The following is a 26,152-nucleotide window of genomic DNA, read 5'->3' on the forward strand; positions in this document are numbered from 1 at the left end:
GTTATCCCTGAGCTTCTTTTGTTGAAGGCTGAGGCTCTACTACTTGAGCTACACCACCACATCTGGCTTTTTTCTGTGTGGGTTTGGGGGGGGAGAGGTGGTTTATGAGAGATAAGAATCTCAAGGACTTTTTTGCCCGGGCTGGATTTGAGTCACGACCATCAGACCTCAGACTCCTGAATAGCCAGGATGATGGGTGGGAGCCACAAGCTCCTGACCGCCACCATCCATTTATAATCTCTTTGGCCCAGGGCTGTGCCACCCACAGTGCACCTCCTTGCTGGGAATGGGAAGCAGACATGAGTGGGTTTGATACTTCAACAGCTTACCCATCTTTGAGCATTGTTCCAGGTCAGTCTGATGGCGGATTCATCCTTATCCACAGCAATGACTTGGCTCTGTCACAAGAACAAATGTCCCCCGGGAGGTGTCAGGTCTGAGGTCTTTCCTCTGAACCCCACCCCCCTAACTGAAATGAGGGTCGTTCCTGCCTAAGCTGGCTTTGAGTTGAACCGTGACCTTCAGATTTCCACTCCTGAGTACTTAGGATGATAGCCATGAGACACTGGCACCTGGCAAAAGATACTTTTCCAAGCTTGTCATTCTATCCCCTCAGGAGACTGAGATCTGAGGACTGCATTTGGATGCACCCTTTTCAGCAAAGTCCATGAGAACTTTTATCTCTAACTAAACACCCAAACAAGTTGGAAGTGGAGTTGTGGCTCAAATGGCTGAGTGCTAGCTTTGAGCATAACACAAGGGATGGGACCCAGGCCCTAGTTATAAACTTTTTCTAGCATAGATCCACCCAAGAAAGGGAAGCAGGTGGGCACACGGGAGCTCAAAGCTCACACATAATACTCAAGACTCACAGAATAGACCCCATCTTGCTCTGATTCTCTAGATTCTATGTCCTAGATTATGGCAGTCTTAGATGGGACTGACCAAGCACCAAGTCAGGACATTCAAGTACAATCTCATACTGAGGATCCCGTGACCTCATCAAGGACTCAAGATCCTTTGACACTGGGCAGTCAGTTGTAGTCTAGTTATCCAGCCACAAGATATGGGATTGAAAGGATTTCTTGGTGAAGGGATGCAGACTGGAGGGCTGTAGGTCCCTCTCTCTCGGGAAGGAGAAAAGGCCTAACCATCCCAGGAATGTTCCTGGGTTGTGAGTATCCTCAATGAAACAACCCTGCTCAGACCTCAGTGCCTCTGGTTTTCCTACCAGCCTCTACCCAGCCCTGCCCCACCTTCAGTCAGTCCTCTCTGAATCCCAGATATGTCATCTAGACTAAAGATTGAGCCAGCAAAGGGTCCCACCTCTATCTCTGAGAATGGCAGTCACAGGGCCCTACAGTCCCCTAGAGGAAGTCTTGGGGCAACACGGGTCTGACTTCTCCCCTCATTCTCTGGATGTGCTGTGCCAGTGGCAGGCTTACCTCTGTCTCTTGTCAAGGAATGAACACTGGGGGTGTCATCTTCAGATTGAGCCAGAAGAAGTCCCAGTCCCCAAGGATGTACCACACAGGCATCCAGCAGTGAATGACAGCCAGCTGGTCAATGGTGAACCCAAAGTGCCAGGACTTTTAACAGCCATGTGTCTGGGTCAAAGTCTCTATCACTGATAGTCTAAGTTGTTAGGTGAGATCAGGGCTCCAATGGCCTGACACACCTAACCTGGGATCATCCTCCCTCTTCATCTTCTTGCTTATCCCTTGCAACCCCCCTCTTGACATTCCCTCAGCCTATACCTCCCTATCCTTTGGATAATTTCTTTTTATATGACTAGAAAATAAACTCGGTGGGCTAGGGGACACTGATATTTGGTGACACACCCTGAACCCTAGGGTCTACCCAAGGCTGTTTCCTTCTGCAGTCGGTGACCACACAGCTCCTGGATGTCATGAAGTTGCTGAGGGTCAGTGGCTTGGTCCTACATACAGGCTTTAGGCTCTGAAACTGTCCCCACAGTGATTATGAATGTTTGGCTCCCTTGATCCAGGGACTCCAAACCAAGGCTTGCATGTTCCATTCTTCCTTCCTTTTCTCCTTTTCTCCCTCCATCCTTCCCTCCTCTCTTTCTCTTTCCTTTTTTGTGTCATTACTGGGCCTTGAACTCAGAGCCTGGGTGCTGTCCCTGAGCCTTTTTACTCAGGGCCAACAGTCTACAGCTTGAGCCACTCATCCACTTCTGGCGTTTTCTTTTTGGTAGTTCATTGGAAATAAGAGTTTTACTGGCTTTTCTTTCTGTGACTTAAGTCTCAGTCCTCCCATCTCAGCCTCCTAAGTAGCTAGGATGACAGGTGTGAAGCACCGGCATCCAACTCAAACCAAGATTTCTTCATGTCTTTTGGAACCTTTCATCTTCTATGACCACCTGGACCTGGCACTCACTGTAACGGTTTGTTGGATAAATAAATGAGCATCTGTCTATGACAATATTACAGAAAACTCCCATCCAACTCAAGTAAGCATCCTGGGGGTGGAGGGTTGGTGGGGGAGATGTCGAAGCCTGAAGTAGCTCTTCCACAATTCTCCCTCATCCTTTGTCCTGTTCTATGGGTGCCACTGCACTTAACTCTTTTGGCTCTGAGAATGTGAGCCACAATGTACTCGCTGGATTCTGGGGCCTCTGTGATGCCTCTCTTCTCAAAAATCTTTGTCCAGCGGCTGACCCACAGTTTGGCACTCAATTCCTCCCTAAGGTGTGAATGAGGCATGTGAGGTGAAAGCCTGGCTCAAGCGGCCTCCTCTCCTCCCCCTGGGGCCAGACAGGATGGTCGACCACATCGGGCCCCCAAGTTTCATGTTGCAGAGAAACGATCCTTGAGGCATTCCGGTTCTCTGAATCTCCCAGATTCCAGTGCAGGTGCTGGGAATCGTCTCTGCTCACAGCTGGCAGCCTGGGGATGGCGAGGTCACCATCTCTGCTCCCCATGATGTCCTTGACTGTGGTGGTCACCCTAGAGAAAACCAGAGGAGAATCAGCAGCTGCTAGAGGAAGGCAGTCAAAACAGGATGTTCATGACAGGAGACGATCTGGCTTGGGAACTCTACCCGTGCCGCTTTGAACATCATTGTTTGGCAGCTGAAATGGTCCATCTAATTTGACCCATAATCCCAGTCATTAGTAATAATTGCCAGCTTAAAGAAAAAATCCTGGAAAAGCTGGCATTTCAGTTGTCCCAATCATACTTAAAGGCTTCCAAAGTCAGTGGTCCCCTTTTCCTTCCAGATAGCCTACAGCAGGTTACAGAAACTGGCATTCAGCCAGCCCTAGCTAACTTCCATGGCCTGATACCATGCAGGCTTCAGCAGGAGGAATGCACTTGCCTACCACTGCCCAGCTGGAAACGGCCCAGGCAGGACACAGATTGGAGTCTACAGGACTCCAGGGAGGACTGCCCACCGGTGCACTGACCTAGGAGGGAATCCATGCCACAAGTGGGGGCCTGGAGACCCCTGCCCACATGCCCATGGACACCGCCAATGCCCTGGATAAGATTCCCCTCTCATCCTTGCTTGTGGTTAACCATGTGCCATGTCACACCATTCGCCACCCACCAGACCCTCCTAGCTTCACATCTTCTGCCCTACTCCACCCATCTCATTCCCTAATTATGTTTGGCAGACACATTCCCAACCCTTGAATTAGCTCCAACTCAACACACCAGAGCAGGGTGTCTGGCTGTATGAGTGTGGTTGTGGTCACCGGGAGCACCAGCAGATTCTGACAGAGCTGGGAAATGTGATCACCCTGTGAGAACTGATGACAGCTGGGGTGGGGAGAATAGTCTGTTTGTGTGTGGGAGAGGGTATGTTCCTCCCAGATATTCATCTTCTATCTGACCCCCAGTGCACTCACCTCCTTAGTGTGCTCTTCTGGGACCTTCCTCAGGTGAAATGGTGACCAAGCATAGAGGACAAGGGCTCACACAGCAAGGGGGTCTATCTTCTGCATCCAACACCCCCACCCCCAGAAAAAAGGAAAAGACCTGAGAAGGCAGGTTTGGAGATACTGCTCCCCATCTCTGACTAAAGCCACCAGGTTCCCACCAAGGTGAGGAAGGGTGCAGATGTGTGGCTGTGTGGTACCATTACTCCAGGCCAGGAGCTCTCTGGCGACCCCTCCTCACCCAACACTGCATCTCCCCGTTTCCTGGGACAATGGCGACTAGGGACATGAGAGGGATCCTGGGGTTGCCACCCACCCTACCCCCACTCCTGGGGTGCATTTGCGGCAGAACCAGGGTGTACTGTGGGATGCAGGGGAGGCACAGGTGGGACAGGAGAGGGGAGGTCGGAGGCACAGGTCCAGGTCTGCAGAATGGGGGAGGTTAGGAGGGGGGCTCGAGGGGTTCGCTGGGCAATGGGGTCCCAGGATGTGGGCCCACAGGGTGGCCACTCACATGTGCTGCTGGGAGAAGCTGTAGGCAGCAGCTCCAGGTGTGGCAGGCCCAGAGTCCGAGGACCAGGGACCTGGACCAGGTCCTGAGACAAGCCAGCCAGGGGTGCTTTATCTCAGCCAGGCAACTGAGAGAGGCTCCCTGGGTCTAGGCTGGCAGCGCCATTTTTGAAACGCAGCACCTTGGGGAGGGCCGGGATCTGAGGGCAAATGGTAGGGCGAGCTCGGCCTCTCCTCCCCTGCAGCTGCAGACAACTCAGCTCCCGCCTCATCCTCAGCCAGACGTGTTTCTGCCGATGTCGCTATTGTCTCTGCCACTGCTGCCGCCAAGGCTGCCTCTTCAGCTGCCTCCTCCTCAGTGGCCTCCTCCTCTGTGGCCACTGCCAACACCATGATAATTGGAACCTTGGACTTGGGACAGCTCAGGCCACCACGCCACTGAGGGGCTGCTTGAGGTGATGTGTCTGCTGTGCTAGCTCCTCATGCTCTGCACTCCCAGTAAGGACCTTCACTTCAATTGAGGCCTCAGCCAGCCAGTGAAGCTATTTCCTCTCCTGCATGTACTTACTCCTCTCTGCTCTCTCTCTCTCTCTGCCTCCACTTCTCTTGCGGGCCACTTCAACCCCTCTATGCATGCATGCCTGCCACAGAGAGCCCCTGGCCACTGCTACCACCACATTAAGCCCCCGGGCCCTGCCTCCTCCTCCCCTCGGTCCCACCCTTTCCTCTCCTCAGCCCTGCCCCCAACTCCCCTCAGACCCGCCCCCCACAGAGCAGCCCTGACTGGGCCCTAATGCTTCCAGGCCATGGGAATTGCCTCACCTCAGCTCAGCAATCCCCGCCAACCCTAACACTTGCCCAGGGATTCAAATCTCCCCTCAGCCCCACTACTGGAGGAGACTCTCCTCCATTCCTCTCCACTCCACACATCAAGCAAGTACACGATTACCCCTGTGTGTATGTATGTAGGTGTGTGTGTGTGTGTGTGTGTGTGTGTGTGTGTGTGTGTGTGTGTGAGAGAGAGAGAGAGAGAGAGAGAGAGAGAGAGAGAGAGAGAGAGAGAGAGAGAGAGAGAGAGAGAGAGAGAGAGAGAGAGAGAGATTGTTGGGGATAACTACCTCAGAACCTAGCACCCCTTGGGATGACTCAGCACATCGAACATTTCAAAAAACAGCACAAAGCACCCTGTGTGAAGGACTCAGCACAGTGCACCCTTTGAAGGACCTAGCATATAGTAACCTTTGGGATGACTCAACATGCAGCTCCCATTGAAAGAAGAAGTCCATAGCACGCAGTGTATAGGACTCAGTTCATGGCACACTTTGAAAAACACAGCACGTAGCACTCTTTCCCAGGACTCAGCACATTGCACCATGTGTTAAGGCTCCACACACACCATTCTTTGAAGGGCTGAGTATGTAGCACCCTGTGTAAAACATTCAGTGGACAGCACCCTTTAAAACACTCAGCACATAGCAGTGTTTTGAAGGACTCAGCACATACCACCCTGTGGAAGGACTCAGCACACAGCGCCATTTGAAGGACAGTACAGTACAGAGCACCCTGTATAAAGGACTCGGCACACAGCACTCGAAAAACTCACCTCATCTCACTCTTCTCAAGGATGCAGCACATTGCACCAATTGGGATGACTCAGCATACAGCTCCCTTTGAAGGACTCAGCAAAAGTACCCTGTGTAGAGGACTCGGCCCACAGCACCCATTAAAAAATTCATCTGTCCCTCCCTTCTTAAGGGCTCAGCACATAGCACCCTTTGGGATGAATTAGCACACTGCACCTTTTGAAGGACTCAGCATAAAGTACATTGTGTAATGGACTCAGCACACAGCACCCTTTGAAAAACCCAGCACAGACCACTCTTCTCAAGGACTCATTATATAGCACCCTTTGTGATGACTCAGCACACAAAATGCTTTTTGAGGACTCAGCACAAAACCCCCATGTAGGAAGGACTCAGAAAACAGCACCCTGTGAAGGACTCAGCATATAGCTGTATGTCACAAGTTCAGTTATCATTAGAATTAGGGTGCTTTCTTCTGTATCACCATTCTTCAGAAACACTTCACAAATCCTACTAGTTCACCTTTAACTAACCTATGTTTTATGGAGGAGGGTCAGCTGGGGGTCTTGAACTCACAGCGTGGGGGCCCTGTCTCTGATCTCTTTGGTTCAATGTTAGAGCTCTACTATTTTGAGACATGGCTCCAATTTTGTTTTTTTTGGGGGGGGGGATTGTTCTTTGACAGGCCTTACAGTAATCGGGAAGGCCAAGTTGGGTTATCTATGGCCAAAGGCTCTTAGCTTGGCCTGGAGCTGACCTCTCCCTTCCTTGTTCTCCTGGAAGCCGGGCCTCCTGGAACTCTCTTGGCCTAGGGTGAAACAGACCTGCTCTGGAATCAACATTCACGGTGGGCAAAAGTCAGCTTGGGCCTGGTCACATCCCCCAATTGAACTCTAGACGACAATAGTCCCCCATGATGGCACGTGGCCGCATGTCCTGCATCTGGCTACAAGGGGGCAAGAGTCACCCACCATAGGGATTGTACCTGTGAGTTGTGTTTACTCTTGCTTCCCTGGGGCCCCCATCATGCTTTGAAGCCACCATGGATGGGAATGCACTTGAGAGACTTACCTACAATTAACCATCAAAAAGCAAGTGGGGCTGTGGCTCAAGTAGAAGAGCACTAGCCTTGAGCAAGAAAACTCAGGGATAGAGCCTAGGCCCTGAGTTCACACACACACACACACACACACACACACACACACACACACACACACACACACACACACACACACACCACATGAATGCAAAATCAGATTTCTACACTGCAATCTTTGGGTATTCTTTAATTTTGGGGAACAGAATGGCTAGAACATCAGCTTTCCCCCATCACAGCTCCTTGAGTGGGTCAAGGTCTATCCAGGACATTTGGGGCTCCCTTTACAGAATCGCCAAGATGTCTTCAAAAGGTGTCACATGCTGGGCACTGGTGGCACATGCCTGTCATTGTACTCTGGAAGTTGAGATCTAGAGGACCACAGTTCAAAGCCATTTTGGGCAGGAAAGTATGTGAGACTCTTATCCTCGATGAACCATCAGAAAACAAGAAGTGGCACTATGGTTCAACTGGTGGAGTGTTAGCCATGAGAAAAAAGCTGAGGGACAGTGGCCAGGCCCTGAGTTCAAGCCGCAGGACTGGAAGAACAAATCTTTTTTGGAGGCTTATTTCCCTTTGAAAACAATTCATTCTTTGTGATAATCATAATATGGGCCTCTTCCCTGGCCAACAATGGTCCATTAGATGTCCCTTGAATATGGGCCACCTCTCGGCAGCCTCTTCCCTACCCTACCTGCAGTTTACTCTTCCCATCACCTGGCAGATGGAGGCCTGAGAGAAGGCCACCTGGCCACCTACTTGTGGTGGCTCCTGAGGCTTTTGAGAGTCAGTATGTCACACAGAGAGTCATCATCTGCATCAGTCTACAGAAGAAAGGGAGGGAACACTCCTTGCCTGAGCCTGTGAGCTGTGGGTGATCTGCATGTGTGGCTTCTGCGGCAGGATGCGCTCCATGGGGGAGTCCTCTATGGGGTAGGGTACCCCGACCTGTCCTTTGGCAGTTTCCACACTGCTTTGAAGTGGCAATTCTTCAAAACCTTTCTGCTCCTCCCTCATTTTGACCACCCCAGAGCTTGAGGTGTCTGAAGCAGTGGTGGTGGCGGGGGACTTAGCCTGTGCCGGCATCTGGTGCCTGCTGTCCATGCCTTCCCCTGAGAGGAACCACAGGGCTCCCACAGCTCTCTCCTCTTCATCTTCACCTGGGACAGCCAGCACATGTGCTCAGCTTTCTCCTGACAGAGCTCATTGAGGACGAATATCTGCTCTTTGCACACCACGAAGGAGTCCTCGATGGTGCAGATGTGTGCCAACATCTGGCTGCATCGATGGTGTAGCTCATCCACTGGACTCCCGAAGTCCACCACAATAGGCAGGTAGTGGACAAAGTAGATTTTCTTCTGAGACGCCCACGTGTCCTGCTTCCCATTTCCACGTATGGTGTGGTGCCAGCTCGCAGGGTGGGGCGCCAGTGCCTCCAGCTTTCTCTGGCACTGAGCTGCCAGGTGGACTGGGCACCCGCAGTGGGCCTGCCACTCTTGGTGCAGAAGTTTCCCCCTGTGGATTTCAGCCAGGAGACGGCCCCATCACTGTTTGGGGGATGTTTCCATCCTCTGTGATGGTCACATCTGGGCGAGTTGCCTCCTCACCTTTTGCTTCTCCAGGGCTCTCAACTTTCCCTTCTCCAGGTAAAGCCAGGAAGCTCAGCTGGGCCTGCAGGCTCTCCTCCTGTGGTTTGGTCACTTCCAGGCCACTTTGAGAGCACCACCTGGTCCCACAGTTGGTGGGACTGCACTTGCTTCAGCTGCTCCAGCAGCTGGGTCTGCCTCCCTAGGTGCTGCTTATCTAGGGCCTCCTTCTCGGAGCTCAGCTACTCATTGGAGGTGATGTGCAGCTCACAGGTGGCTCTGAGGTCCTGCAGCTGAGCCAGGGACTGCTCCTGCTGATCCTGCAGCTCCCAATCTGCTTGGCGCTCTCTCTCAGCCACATCTTTCCATTCCACTGTCTTCTCCTCTGTGTGGTCCAGCTGTTCCCACAGATGTTCCTTCACCTGCTGCTATGAGTCAAAGATCTTGGCTAGCTTCTCCTCACTGATCACCATGTGTAGATTGTCCCAAAGCAGGGCCAGCTGTTCTTCCATCTGTCTGTTGCACTCATGCGCATCATGGGATCTTGCAGATCTCCTGCTTATCCTTGGCCTTCTCCTCCAGTCTCCACAGTTGCTTCTGCTGCTCCGTGTTCTGGAAATGGAGCCTTTGCTTTTCCTGGACCTGGATGTGAAGTTGTTCCTCCAGGTTTTTCAACTCCATCTGGGTGCAGTAGGCCTGGGCCTACATCTGCTGCTTGGCCGGAGATGGTCCCAAAGGGGGCCATGTCTCTGCCAGCTTCCTTCTCAATTCCCCCAGCTCCTTCTCTAGGTCAAAAACCTGCCTTTCCCCTTGATTCTTCTCCCTGTCAGTTGGTTTGCCCACTGGGTCAGCCTCCAGGCCTCCTTCTGCACGTACCTATCAATGCTCAGGTCTTCTGTGAAGATGTCTCTCTCTAGATTCACTGCAGTCACCATCCAGCTCAGGTTGTCCAGTAGTCTCTTTAGTACCACACGCCCCACCAGAGCTTGTTGGAACTTGCAGATTATGCTTTTCATGTTGCTCCACTGTGTCCAGAGTGCTTCCAGCTTCTCCTGCAACTCAGTGTTCACTTGCTCCAAATCATTGAAGCTTCTGATCTTTTCCTCGAGCTGAAGGGTCACATCATTCAGCTGTTCGAAAAACATTTCGGTCTCATTCTGTGAGCAGTGACCAGAGACATCACCATCTCCAGCTCTGCCATGTGCTTCTCTGCGGTCTGCAGGCAGCTGGTGCGAACTTCATGCTCCCTTTCTCTGTCATTGGTCGCCTGCTGCACGCGGGCTGGTGAACATTGTAAATCACTTTCTGCCCAAACCAACCTCTGTATGGGTGCTTTGTGGATCTCTAGCTCCCTTTTCATTGCTGCGTGCAGTTGGGCTATCTTCTCTCTTACTCCCATTCATCCTGCAGGTCTGTCTTTTCCTGCTTCAGTGGTTGGATCTTGGCACAGAGCGCCTCTTTTGTTCTTTTGCTGGGATCCAGGGTGGGCACCACATGTCTGTACACCTCTGCAGATCCTTGGTGTTATCGGGACCATTGACACTCTGGACCGTGGTGGCTGTGGCTGTGTCCAAAGGCAGGGGAGGCCCATGGTCAGCATCACATTTGACTCGACTCTCCTTTTAATCATACTCTCCAGTGGCGTTTGTCTTGGGGATCCTTCACTTTTTCATGCTCTTAGTTTTCTTGAATGTTGCAGATCTGTTGGGAGGATTCTTCTGCCGGTGTTCTTGTGGTAATTTCATGCTCACAGCTCTCTCATGGAGTCCTGTTGTTTCAGACATCTGAGCACTGGGACAGGAAAGATGGGCTGGCCACTTTCCCATGGTCTGGGAAATCCTCTATTCACCCACTCACTGTCTAGGACCTCAATTTCCTACTCTACTCCAATGTGGCCTCGAGTATCTTGCTCACTACCCATCCACCTCTACCTTCCTCAAGTGCCAGTAGTGGTGTCATCCAACTGAGGGAATCCAGGTTGCTACCGGGCAGCAAGGAATATGGGCGTGGCCACTATTTTTGTTTCCCATTGGTCAGAAAGAACCATAAAAGAATAGGAGTGTGGACGGAATCCTGTGATGCAGGCAGAATGGGCAGAGTCAAGATGACAGCACCCCTTTCACATGAAATTCTGTCCAATCCAGTTGGGGACACAAGAGAGACCTGCTTTAGCTGGATGGCTGCACAGATTGTTGTGTATGTCTGATTGTTGCCAGTCCCTGACCTTGAATTCAGGATCTGGGCACAGTCCTTGAGCTGCTTTTGCTCAAGGCTAGCTCTCAACTAGTGAAACCACATGGCTCTACTTCTGGCTTTGTTGGTACTGAAGTTGGACAGGGGTCTCAATGACTTTCCTGCCTAGGATGACTTTGACCATGATCCTCCTATCACAGCTTTGCAAGTATCAAGGAGGACTGCTGAGAGCCATTGGTGCCTGTCCAATCATTGGTCTTGCTGATGTTCTTGGACAGACCGGTGATTTCCTTATCCTCGGGTTTAAGAAGTGAGAGCTGGAGCCCATATCCTGGTCCTGCCACCTCCAAATGGCAGATGATCCTAAAAAACTCAATCCTATCCATATGAATACCAATGGCATGTGGTATATGTGATTAAATGGGCAGCTCATGAATCATTCTAGGAGAAAATTATACACAATTATGTTATAGGACACTGATCAATTTTAATTAATATTTTATGTAGCATTTAAACAATCACATTCATTAAATGGAGGCAGAATGAAATACCTAAGAATTGGACATCACATAGTATGCAGCTGCCATTTTTTCTGTCAGGACTGGGATCAGAATTTATGGTCTGGGTAACTCTTTTGCACTGTGTGGAAAGGGGAAGCTCACCTCCTTGAAGTCATGAAATTCAAGTCTGTTCCTTAGACCTGAAATCGATCCTCAGCACTAGAAAGCATCCTATTCATATACATTTATATTTATGTACATAGGTTGACTTCATATAGCGCTCAGTGTATTCATTTTTATTTTTTATTTTATTCATGTGTTGGCCATTTATTTTATTGACTATTATGGCACATAGAACATTGATTCCAAAGGATATAGGTCTGCATATATGTTCCACTTCATACCTGACTCCCAGGACTTTCACAAAAAAGGAAAACATTTGTCACTATCAGCTTCTTACTCCACGATTCAATTTTTGGGAGTGCTGGCATCTGAACTCATGGCCTACAAGGCCAAATTCATGAATGGGTGAGTGTCAACACGCCATCCTGGGGAAAATTGAACTGAAAGGCTGTTCCTAGGACCTTAAGGTTTGACAAAATAAGAACAGAGTGACACCCAGATGGTAGTATGCTAATAAATACATATCTTTATAGAGTGCCAGACATGTCTACACATTATTCAGTTATGTAGACTACATTCCTACCAATTCTTGTGTATTTATTATGCTTCCTTGTAATTAATGTTATTGTTTTCATCCTTAATAAATTATTAATTAAATCAGTGTCCTGAAATTACTGCATCTCTGTAAGAAATAATATTTTTTTATTGCTTCATATTAAATAAACTCAGTCTACTGAAATCATGATGTCTAATTTCATATGAGTAGTGTTCACGATCAGCTCATTCAACCATGCCATTGATAGCATTCCATCATTATAACTATGGATGGGAACCAGTTTCTTAGGATCTCCAACATCTGGAAGTGGCATTACTGGGATTTACCTCTAGGCCTACATTGCTGTGCAAGACTATGGCTTCCCCAAAAGCCCTCCATCCTTCAGCAATGCAAGGTGAAGTACCCTTTAGAACCGTGTCATTCAGACCAAAATGGTCAGAGTGCAAAGGAATAAAATGTAAAAACACAATCCTGCTACTTTTTGCTTTTGGGGGGGGGGGGTCGGTCATAGGGCTTGAACGCTGGGCCTGGGCGCTGGGCCTATGGTCTTCAGTTAAAGGCAAGCACTTTACCGCTTGAGTCACAGCACCAATTCCAGTTTTCTAGTTGTTTCTTGGAGATAAGTGTATCACGGACTTTCCTTGCTTTGAACCGAGATACTCAGATCTCAGCCTCTTTAGTAGTTAGGATTACAGGTGTGAGCCACTGGCGCCTGGCTCTGCCACTTTTTTCTGTGCATAGGTTTTCCCAGCACAAGGCCTGGAGGTCTAGGATCCCAGGATCAGCTGTGGCTCCGTGGCTGCACCGCAGCCTAGGGTGATAGAAGCTGAGGCAGAGTGCCATGATCTGAGTTCAAAACCTTGCTTCACAAATAAACAAAAACAAAAACAAAAAAACAACCCCACCCCCCGCACACAAAAAAATTTAGCTCATTGGCTTGCAATTCTCGCTATTTTTTCTACTTTAGATTTGAACTTAGGGTCTGGGAAACTCTGCAGCACTGTGGATGAAAGGGAAGCTCACCATATTTGAAGACAAGAAAGTTGGGCCTCATCCCTAGGCCTGAATTCAATCCCCAGCCCTGGAAAATATACTGTTTATATACATTATAAAGATAGGATTTGTACTTACCTATAGATGTTCAGTCCATATTGTGGTTATTGATTGTATTTTTGTTTCATTCATTGATTTACCATTTATTGACTGTGATGACACACATTCCATTTATTATATTGATGACATCCCATCACATAGTATCTAAATTTGTAGACATGTTCTCCATCATATCTGACACCCATAACTCTCAGAGAATAGGAAAACAGGTGTCACACTCGGCTTCTTACTCCATGATCCAATTGTTTGCAGTGCTGGTATCTGAACTCAGGGCCTAGCAGACCCAGTTCATGAATGGGTGTGCCAACATGGCAACCTCTAGCCAAGGAAACTGCCAGTCAGTTCCCAGACCCTGAGATTGAGCAACAGGTGTGAACAAAATAGCCATACATGGTGTTATATATCAATAAATATATATTTGTATAGAATTCCAGAGACATCTACCTAGGATTCAATAACATCAACTACGTTCCTACCAACTCTTGGGTATTTATTATGCCTCCATTGAAGGAACAGTATTATTTTCATGCTTGATAAACCATGCATTAAGATCAATCAACATCCTAGGATCATTGCATCTAATTTTAGACTAGAACAATGCCCGCAGAAACTTCTTATTCAATCATGAGTTTGCTCGCATTCCATCGTTATTCCCATGCATAGGAATGAGTCTCGTGGGAAGTCCCCCCATTGGTAGGTATCAGGACCAGGATTCAAAATCAGGGCCTATGATGACATATGGGCCTGTGGCTTCCCCGATAATCTGCTAGCCGTGGCCAATGCAAAGTGAAGTACCATTGTAGCCGTATAATTTGGACCCAGGTTGGTCACCATGCAAAGGAAGAAATTGTAAAAAATCCATCCTGTGGCTATTTTTCTGTGTGGGTTTTTTTTTTACTCCTGCAAAGCTTCAGGGCCTAGGATCACAGGGTTGACTATGGGCCTGTGGCAGCCCACCAGCTTAAAGTGATCGAAGCTGAGGCAGGGTTGCCATGAAGTGAGTTCATGGTTAGCCAAAAAAAAAAAAAAAACTCTAAAAACTGATAAAGCACCCTAGTTCAGAATTCGCACCATTTTTCTGCCACAGCTCAGATTCCAACTCAGGTCTAGGTAACACTATAGCACTGTGGGGGAAGGGGAAGCTTACCATCCTTGAAGACTACAAGGTCAGGCCTGCTCCCAGGGCCTAAATTGAAGCCCCAGCACTGGCAAAATTCATATGCCCATCTATTTTAAACATAGGATCTCTATTCACATACATTCGTTCAGTACAATTATTCTTTTTATTGTGTATCTTAGTCACGGATGCAATTTGTTTATTCAGCATGATGACAGATATAACTGTGCTAGCATGGATGGCAATCTATTCCCATGTCTATATAGTTGCTTAAGCATTCTCCATCCTAGCTGAGACCCAGAACTTTCACAGGACAGGAAACAGGTGGATGGATTGGATTCTCACACCTGCATTCCTCTTTTGGCAATGTTGGGATTTGATCTCAGAGCCTAGCAGGGCCAATTGGAGAAAAGGTCAAGGTGGAGACACCATGATGTGAGCATCTAAGGAACTGTACTGTTCCCAGGACCTGAGATTGAGCCCTGGGGATAGGGCAGGTGGAGAGCACAATAGTCATCCATTCATAAGCTGAAGATAGTATGCATATTTGTTTAGAGTAGGAGAAATGACCACCTGTGATGGAATCCAATCTACCTTGTAACTATGGAGTCTTGGATCTTTCCCGATGCCTCCATTTCATGACTGTGATGATTATGGTCACGCTTCATCAATTCTTCATTAAAAATAATTGATACCCCAGGAATCTTGCCTATCATTTCCTGCTCACATCCTGCAGGAACTACTCATTCAAGGATGAGATTGATCACATTCCATGACTCTTCCTAGGTCCAGAAACAAGTATCTCAGGATCTCATGCCAATCCCTCAATGTAGGGGGGCTGATTGGGATTCGACCTCTGGGCCTCTTTGCCTGGATGGCCTGGGGCTTCTCCAACAGCTGCAGGCCTTCAATCACGCCAGGTAACCTTCACTCTGTAGGTCGCAGGTTTCAGACACACAATGGTCACTGTACAAAGGAAAATGAATATAAAAGCACCAGGTGGAACTTCCCACTGCTTTTTTTTCCCCTCGCAGCTTTCTTTTTTTCTGCAAGCCCTGGAGTCCTAGGATTCGAGGATGGGCTGTAGGTCCAGAGGCCACAAGCATAGGATGATAGAAGGCGAGGCAGAGTTGCCACTACTTGAGTTCGAGCACCGTGTCTGGGAAAAAATAAAGAATATATATATATGAATGAAGTATCTTAGTGCAGTATTCGCACAATTTTACTGCCAGAACTGAGATTTGAACTCAGGTCTGGGTATCTCTGTTGCACTGTTGGGGAAGGGGAAGGGAACCATCCTTGAAGACTACAAGGTCAGGCAGGGTCCCAGGGCCTGAATTGAAGCCCAACACTGCCAAAAATCATATGCCCAACTATTTTACACATAGGGTCTCTATTTACATACATATGTGGAATGCATCATGCTTTCAGTGTAGTTATTCTTTTTATTGTGTGTCTTAGCCAGGGATGCATTTTGTATTTTATTGAATATGATGACAGATATAACTGTGCTTAAATGGATGACAACCTTTACCCATGTCCATGGATTGCCTATGTCTTCATGCTAGCTGAGACAAAAGACATTCACAGGACAGGAAAACATGTTGACCTATAGGTTCTCACATCAGGATTCTGCTTTTGGCAGTGTTGGGATTTGAACTGAGTGCCTAGCAGGCCGAATTGGTGAAAGACTCAAGGTGAGGACACCAGCATGTGAGCAACTGAGGAGCTAGGCCATTCCCAGGACCTGACAATGAGCCCCAGGGAGGGCCAGGATAGGCATAAATTCATACTTGAAACATAGGATCTGTATTGACATATATGTGTGGGCAGCATCTTGCATTTGGTGCATTTCTTCTCCTTAATTTGTGTCTAATAAATGGAGGTATTGTGTATTTTACTGAGTATGGTGACAGATATAGCTGTCCTGACATGGATGATGACCTGTTCCCATGGTTATAGGGTTGCCTATGCATTCATTCTCCATCCTAGCTGAGACCCAGGACTTCTACATTAGAGGAAATCAGGCGCAATGACTGATTTCTGACATCGGAATGAATCTTTTGTCAGGCCTGGAATTTGAACTCAGGTCTGGGTAACCCCGTTGCACTGTGGGGGAAGGGGAAGCTCATAATCCCTGAAGACTAGAATGTCAGGCCTGTTCCTTCGCCTGATTTGAAGCCCCAGCAGTGGACAAAATAACAAGCTTACCTTTTTTAAACATAGGATCTCTATTTACATACAGGTGTGGTATGCATTTTGCTTTCAATGTAGTTATATTTTAATTTTGAGTCTTATTCATGGATGTATTGTGTATTTTATTGAGAATGGTAACAGATATATCTGTGCTGCCGTGGATGACAACCTATTCCCATGGCTATAGAGTTGCCTATATAGCGTTCTCCATCCTCGATGAGGCCCAAGACCTTCACAAGACAGGAAATCATGTGAACCATTGGTTTCTCACATGAGGATGAATCTTTTGGCTGTGCTGTGCTTTGAAGTCAGAGCTTAGAATGCAGACTTGGGGAATGGATCAAGTTGAGCACACCAGCCTGTGAGCCACTAAGGTGTTAGTCTGGTCACAGGACCTGAGCTAGTGTCCCGCGTGGGTCAATATACTCATGAAATCATAATTTAAAGACAGGAGCTATATTTCCATACATGAGTGGGCGGCATCTTGCTTTCAGTGTACTCATTCTCTTGATTTCGTGTCTTATTCATGGATGCAATATGTATTTTAATGAGTGTGATAACAACATGGCTGGCAACCAATTCCCATGAGTATAGAGTTGCCTATATAGCATACTCCCATTCACAGCATAGGAAAACTGGTGCAACCATTGGCTTCTCATATCAGGATGAATCTTTTGGTAGTGCTGGGATTTGAACTCAAAGCCTAGCTGGCTCAAGTGATGGATGAGTCATGGTGAGCACACCAGCACATGAGCCACTAAACATCTAGGTCTTTCCTGGGACCTGAGATCAAGTCCCGGTGGGTGTTATAGTAGTCATAAATTCAGAATTTAAACAGAGGATCTCTATTTCCATACATGGGTGGGCAGCATCTTGGGTTCGGTGTAGTTATTGTCTTTATCTGGTGTCTTACTCATTGATGTATTGTGTATTTTCTTGACCATAGGATGACAGATATAACTGTGGTGACCTGGATGACAAGCTATTCCCATGAGTATAGAATTGCCTATGCATTTTCCGTCCTAGCTGCAACCCAGAACTTGTACAGCACAGAAGAACAGGTGCAACGAATGGTTTCTCACATCACGGTGAATTTTTGGAAGTGCTGTGATTTGAAATCGGGTCCTAGGAGGCCCAACTGCCCAATGGGTCCACATGAGCAAACCAGCCTGTTAGCCACTAAGGAACTGGGCTGTTCCCAGGAGCTGAGATCAAGCCTGAAGGAGGCCACAAGAGTCCTCCATGCATCACTGAAACATGGGATGTAAATTCACATCTGTGTGTGGACTGCCTCATACATTGAGCGTAGTTATCCTCTCTATTTTGTATGCTATTCATGGATGTATTATGTATGTTCTTGAGTATATATGAAAGGTGTAACTGGGCTGACATGGATGACAACTTTTTCCCATGGCCACAGGGTGGCCCATGCATTCTCCATTCTAGCTGAAACCCAGGAGTCACACAGGAAAACAGGTGCAATGTCTGGCTTCTGACTGGATGAGTATTTTGGCACTGTTGGGATCTGAACTCAGCACCTAGCAGGCCCAGTAGGCGAATGGGTCCACATAAGCACACCAGCCTGTGAGCTACTAAGGAGCTAGGCCGTTCCCAGGACCTGAGATCGAGTCCCAGGGGTAAGGCAGGGGGAGCACAATAGTCATCCATTCATAAGCTGAAGGTAGTAAGCAAATAAGTACATATAGAGTAGGAGAGATGGTGACCTGTCATGGAATCCAATCTACCCTGTGACTACCGATTCTTGGATCTTCCTCAATGCCTCCATTTAATGATTGTGATGATTATGGTCATGCTTCATCAACTCTTCACTAAAAATAATCGATACCCCATGAGTCTTGACTATCATTTCCTACTCGAATCCTCAGGAACTACTCATTCAAGGAAGAGATTGATCGCATTTCACGGCTCTTCCTAGGTCGGAATTGAGTATCTCAGGAACTCCTGCCATTCCTTCAATGTAGGATGGCTGACCAAGATTGGACCTCGGGGCCTCTGTTGCCCAATCGTCCTATGGTTCCCCCGACAGCCAGCAGACTTTCAGCCACACCAGGTCACCTTCAATCTGTAGTCCACCGGGTTGGGTCTCACCATGATCAATATTCAAATGAAAATAAACCTAAAAGTGCCAGGTGGAACTTCCCGCTGTTTTTTTCTCCTCCGGCTTTTTATTTTCTCCTACAAACCTTGGCCTAGGATCTGAGGATGGGCTATGGGTCAAGAGGCTGCAAACTAGGATGATCAGACCTGAGGCAGAGTTGCCACAACTTGAGTTCAAGCCCCAGGTCTGGCAAAAAATATTGAAAAATTGAAAAATTATGAATGAAGCACCCAAGCTCAGAATTCGTGCCATTTTACTGCCAGAGCTGGGATGTCATATCAGGTCTAGGTAAGTCTGTTGCACTGTGGGGGAAGGAGAAGCTCACTATCGTTGAAGACTACAAGGTCAGGCCTGGTCTCAAGGCCTGAATTGAAGCCCCAGCTCAGGCAAAAATCATATGCCCACCTATGTTACACATAGGATCTCTATTTACATACATGTGTGGAATGCATCATGTTTTCAGTGTAGTTGTTCTTTTTATTGTGTGTCTTAGTCAGGGATGCACTTTGTATTTCATTGAGTATGATGACAGATATAACTGTGCTGACTTGGATGGCAACCTATTCCCATTTCTATAGAGTTTCCTACACCTTCTTCATCCTAGCTGAGACTCAGGACATTCTCGGCACAGGAAAACAGGGGGATCAATGGGCTTCTCACATCAGGATTAATGTTTTGGCAGTGTTGGGATTTGAACTGAGAGCCTAGCAGGCCCAATTGGCGAAAGCGTCAAGGTGATGACACCGGCCTGTGAGCAACTAAGGAGCTAAGTCATTCTCAGGACCTGAGGTTGTGCCCCAGTGAGGGCCAAGAAAGGCATAAATTCATAATTGAAACATAGGATATGTATTGACATATATGTGTGGATAGCATCTTGCGTTTGGTACAATCCTTCTCCTTATTTTGTTTCTAATACATGGAGGTATTGTGTATTTTACTGAGTATGGTGACAGGTATAACTCTGCTGACATGGATGATGACCTGTTCCCATGGTTATAGGGTTGCCTATGCATTCATTCTCCATCCTAGCTGAGACCCAGAACTTCCATATGGGAGGAAAACAGGTGTAAAGAGTGGCTTCTGACATCAGGATGAATCTTTTGTCAGGCCTGGGATTTGAACTCAGATATGCATAACCCCGTTGCACTGTGGGGGAAGGGGAAGCTCATCATTCCTGAAGACTAGATTTTCAGGCCTGTTCTTGGGCCTGATCTGAAGTCCCAGCAGTGGACAAAATAACAAGCTTACCTTTTTTAAACATAGGATCTCTATTTACATACAGGTGTGGTATGCATCTTACTTTCATTGTAATTATATTTTAATTTTGAGTCTTATACATGGATGTATTGTGTATTCTATTGAGTATGGTGGCAGGTATATCTGTGTTGCCATGTATGACAACATATTCCAATGGCTATAGAATTGCCTATATAGCATTCTCCATCCTCGATGAGGCCCAGGATTTCACAGGATTGTAAAGATTGGTTTCTCACATCAGGATGAACCTGTTGGCATTGCTGGGAGTTGAACTCTGGGCCTAGCAGGCCCAACTTTCTAAAGGGTCCATATGAACACAGCAAATTTTGAGCTACTAAGGATCTAAGCCCTACCCAGGACCTGAGTTTGAGCTCCGGGGTGGGGTTTGTGCACCATATTCAACCCTTCATAAGCTGAACCTAGTATGCTAATAAATTCCTATTTGTATAGAGAAAACGTGGCAAGCTGTGTTGGAATCCTATCTACCATGTGACTACCAATTCTTGGATCTTTCTCAATTCCTCGATTTATTGAATGTAATTATTATTGTCACATTTCGTGAAGTCTTAATTAAAAATAATTTTTGTGCCAGAGGTCTTGCCTATCATTTCCTATGTGAATCATGCATAAATTTCTCAACTCTTCCCTAGGCCTGAATTCAAACACCAGCCAAAAAAATGTAACATTTATAGACATTTTAAATATGTGATTTTTATTTACATCTATATATTCAGTCTGTATCGGGTTTGTTGGAGTGATTCATTATATATTATTATTGATTGATTGAATTAACATTTATTTTATGGACTGTGAGCGCACCTATATCATTTATTCCAATCTATTCCATAGCATGTAGCTTTGCACACATATTATGTACATTATACCTGACACCCAGCACTTGCACAGAAATGGAAAACAGGTGTCTCACTTGGAATCTTACTCCGAGATGAAATTTTTGGCAATGCTGGTACCTGAATTGAGGGCCTAGAAGTCCCAATTCATGAATGGAGGAGTGTCAGCATGCCGTCTCTAGCCCGTTCAGCTGCCAAGTGGAGCCCAGGACCTAGGATGGAGCCACAGGTTTGGCCAAAATCGCAGTACCTTTCTATTCAGACGATGGTATACAGATAAATATATATTTAGATATTTTGATACTGCCAATGATGTCTATGTGGAATTAAATGACATATACTACGTTCGTACAGATTCTCAGGTCTTTACTGAATAGTATTCTTTTAATGCATAATAAAGTATGCATTAAAATCAATCTGTGTTCTGTGATTATTGGGTCTAAATTTATACTAGACTGATTGATGAACTACTGATCCAACCATGACATTGATCACATTTCTTTGGCGTTCCTATGGACAAGCAATAGTTTCTTAGGCTCTCCAGCCCTTTGTAAGTAGCAAGACTGGGATTCAAACTCAGGGCCTAGGAGTCCAGGTTGGCCTATGGCTTCTCTGCCAGCCTGTCAGCCTTCAGCAATGTCAGGTGACCTACTGGTTGCAGCAGTGTTTTTTGGACCCGGGATCATCACCATGCAAGGAAGGAAAACCAAGAAACTGCCATCCGTAGGAGGTTCCTGTCTTCTTTGTGGTGCCGTTTTCATTTTGTTTTCCTGTCAGCTCCCGAAGCCTAGGATCCCAAGATGGGCTGTGGGTCCAGAGGCTGCACCATCCCAGCCTAGTTGATGTTAGCTGAGGCAGAGTTGCCACGATATGAGTTCAAGCCCCATGCTGGGCAAAAAATAAATAAATAAATAAATAAATAATTTAAAAAAATAGCCTGGCACTGGCTATGGTTCATGCCTGTAATCTTAGCTACTTAGGACGCTGAGATCTGAACAACACGGTTCAAAGCCAGCCAGCTCCCTGGCTTGGAATTCATGCCCTTTTTTTCTGCCAGGCCTGGGAATTGAACTCAGAGTCTGGGGAACACTAATTCACTGGGGGGATGGGGAAACTCACCCTCTTAGAAGACAAGGAATTCAGGCCTGTTCCCTATGCCTGAATTCAATCCCCAGCCCTGTTAATGAAATATTTTTCACATTTGAAATAATGATTAATATCTACATACTTATGTTTATTGCAATTTGCTTTGAGTGTATTTATTTATTTTATTTTGTATTATTCATTCATTATTTTATTGACTATTATTACACTTATAACATGTATTAAATTGATTACATCTTATGAGAACTGTACAGATTTGCATATGTATTATATATCTTACTTCAGACCCAGGACATTCATTGAAATTCTATAGTAGATCATTCCATGCTTAGAAAAACAGAAAGAATACATCAGCCAAATTAATTTATTCCTAGACACCCCAGTGGCTCACATCTGTAATCCCAGCTACTCAGGAGGTGAGAACTGGAAGATGAAGTTTCAAAGCCAATCCAGGCAGCAAAGCCTGAGAGATATCATCTCTAATTAACTGGCAAAAAGCTAGTCTACAGGTATGGCTGAAGTGGTAGAAAATCAGCTATGAACAACCAAGCCAAGAAAGAGCAAGCTGAGTTCAATTGTGGGGAGAGGGGGTAGGGGAATAAAGGGGAGAGAAATCCTCCAAAACCAGAGAACAAAACAATACACAAATCCCACCTAATTTATGGCACCAACAAACTGAAAAAAAATCAAGCTTGTGCATTTGTATAATTCTACATGAGCACATATGTTCGTAGGTACACTTCAAAGCTATGATTTAATAATATGTGTATATATAAATTAATAACGTATATATATATATATATATATATATATATATATATATATAAACTAAGAAACCAGCCAATGAAAAAATACTTCTGAATTAGTGCCTTAAGCATGGCATTATAAATTATTTGTTAAAAAAGTATGTTCGAGGTTTGCTTCTTTAGAATCAATCTTAAGATGTTTGTTCATGAACCAGGCATCAGTGGCTCACACCTATAATCCCAGTTACTCAGGAGGCTGAGATCTGAGGATGGCGGTTCAAGGCAAGCCAGGGCAGGAAAGTCCGGGAGACCCTTACTTCCAATAAACCACTAGAAAACTGGAAGTGGCGATGTGGCTCAAGCTGTAGAGTGCTCGCAATGAGCTGAAGAGTGCAGGGATAATGCCCAATCCCAGAGTACAAGCCCCACCACAGACAAAAAAAAAGGAAAGGAAATAAGTTTGTTCATACAAAATTCTAAAATTCTGAGCTTTAGGAAACTTTTCTTCCAGGGTCTTATGCTCTTTAGTCAACTACTCCACTACTGAGCTACATCTTAGTACCAATGTTTTTGTTTTTCATTTTACAATCCAGTTTATTTCCAAAATGCTTACAAGTACCTACTGTCTTCACAGAAGTGAGTGTTTATTCAGAAACTCATCCTTTGGTGCTATGAGGACTCCCCTAGTCTATTTCGTAGTAGGCACTGAGGAAAACTCACAGGACACAATTGAAGACATTTTATAATTATAAAAATAACTCTAAATAGAAATAACATCAACTGCCGGGCACGGGTGGCTCATGCCTATAATCCTAGCTGTGCAGGAGGCTGAGATTTGAGGAATGCGACTCAAGGCCAGCCAGGGAGGAAAGTCTGTGAGACTCTTATCTTCAATAAACCTCTAGAAAACTGGAAGTGGTGCTGTGGCTTAAGTGATTGAGCGTTTGCCTTGAACTGAAGATCACAGGGAAAGCACCGAAGCCCAGAGTTCAAACCCCACGACCGACAAAAAAAAAAAAAAAAATGAAAGAAAGAAAAAATAAGAAATAACATCAACTGTCCCAACCTTCTAGGGAGAAATAATATCCTCATTTTCATTCTCACTCTTCATGGCAGATGGTCAAAAACACCAAAGTGCTATGCTGAAATGTAAAAGTTTAAACCCCTTTTTAAAAAAAACTCTCATGTTATAAAATCAAAATGTTTCAAATAAAGGCAAAGTGAACTTTAAAATAATATTAAAAATGCTAATGAAACTCTTTGGCTTGGAATGTGAGATTTTTTTTGTATGCAAGGCCTGGGATTTAAATGTAGAAACTGGTTAACTATGTTGCACTGTGGGGGAAGGGGAAGGTCACTATGCTTGAAGACCAGAAATTCAGGCCTGTTCCCTAGGCCTGAATTCATGCCCCAGTCATACTCCTTATATATATTTTAAAGATAGGATTGAACTTCCATATAGATATTCAGTCTATATCATGTTTGGTGTGGTTATTCATTGTATTTGCTGTTTTATTCATTTATTTTACTGACTGTGAGGACACCTAAAAATGTAAGACATTGTTTACATGCTATCACATTGCATCTAGATTTGTAGACTTGTTTTTCATCATGCCTGACACCCAGAACTCTCCCAGAAAAGGAAAACAGGTGTCACACTTGGCTTCTTACTCGAGGATGAAATTCTTGGCAGGCGCTGAGATCAAGCCCCAGAGGTGGCTAAAATAGCCATACATGGATAGGCAGGTGGTAGTATGGCAATAAATGCATATTAGTAGAGAGTGCCAGAGCCGTGAATCTAGTATTCAATGATATCTACTATGTCCCTACGAAGTCTTAGGCATTTAGACAGCCTAGATATTATAGAGAAAGAACATACAACCATCCAAGAAAAGTCCAAGAAATATGATAGATCTATTCAACATTTCGAAGACACCATCAGAAGGACTAATCTGAGGATAATGGGTGTAGAGGAGCACCTAGAAACAGAAGTTAATGGTCTAGAAAATTTGTTCAACAGGATCCTAGCAGAGAACTTCCCAAACATGCAAAAAGCTAGGCCTATTCAGATACAAGAAGCTTTTAGAACTCCAAATAGACCAGACCAGAACAGGACAACCCATCATCACATTATAATCCTCACAGGATCAATGCAGAGCAAGGAAAAGAACCTTAAAGCTGTCAAAGAGAACAGATCAATCACCTATAAAGGGAAACCAGTTAGAATCACCCCAGATTTCTCAGCAGTGACAATCAAAGCAAGAAGAGCCTGAAATGATGTATGCCATGCTGTAAAGACAAACAATAATCACCCAATAAAATTGTACTCAGCTAAACTCTCCTTCATAAACGAAGGTCAAATAAAAAGCTTCCACAGCAAAGAAAAATTGAAACAATACATCTCCACCAAACCAGCCCTACAAATGATACTTAAAGATGTCTTTCACATAGAAAACCAACAAGAATCCAAGAACCATAGAAAGAACCCAGTTGCCACAGCCCCGAAGGTGGATAAAATGGCAGGAACTCCCAAATACTTGTCAGTTCCATCTCTCAACATTAACAGACTTACCTCTCCAATTAATTGAAATAGACTGTCTAGATGGATTAAAAAGCAAGAACCTTCTATCTGCTGCCTTCAGTCGTCACATTTTGCCCATAAAAACAAACACATTTTCAATATGAATGGCTGGAAAAAATCTACCAAGCAAACGGCCCCCCTAAACAGGCATGAGTTGCAATCCTAATATCAGATAAAATAGACTTCAATTGAAAATTAGTGTGAAGAGATAAAGAAGGTTGCTGCATACTAATTAATGTATCTCTCCTTCAGGAGGATATACACTTCTAAATATCTATTCACCAAACAACGGAGCACCAAAATTTATCCAAGAAACCCAACTTTCCCTCAAATCCCACATAGATCCAAAGACATTAATTGTTGGAGACTTTAACACACCACTATCCCCACTAGATAGATCAACTTGGCAAAAACCCAACAAAGAACCTGCATATCTAAACAACGGCATAGATCAACAAGATTTTAAAGACATCTACCGAAGATTTTACCCAGCAGCATCAGAATACACATTTTTCTCAGCAGCATATGGAATATTTTCAAAAATAGACCACATTTTAAGCAACAAAGCAAACTTGTCCATATTCAGATATATTGAAATTATAACTTGCATTCTCTCAGACCACAAGGGATTAAAAGTAGGACTCAGCACAAAAAGCCACTAAAGAAAGTCCTGTAACACATGGAGGTTGAACAAAACACTGCTGAATCACGAGTGGGTCATGGAAGAGATTAGAAATGAAATTCAAATTTCATGGTATTCAACAAAAATGAGCACACAAATTACCAACTCCTCTGGGAGAGAGCAAAGTCAGTACTCCGAGCCAAGTTTATACTCTGAGTTCCTATATCAATATATTGGAGAGATCTGAAACCAATAATTTAATGACACATCTGAGCCTCCTTGAAAAAGAGCAGCAAGATAAACCCCAACCCAATGAGCAGAAAGAAAGAATTACAATTAAATCAGATTAAATGAATTAGAATCCAAAAAAAGCCATAGAAAGAATCAGCAAAACAAAG

This window comes from Dipodomys merriami, unplaced genomic scaffold (genome assembly GCF_024711535.1).
Source record: "Dipodomys merriami isolate MVZ:Mamm:240054 unplaced genomic scaffold, mDipMer1.0.p SCAF_217, whole genome shotgun sequence".
NCBI lineage: Eukaryota > Metazoa > Chordata > Mammalia > Rodentia > Heteromyidae > Dipodomys > Dipodomys merriami.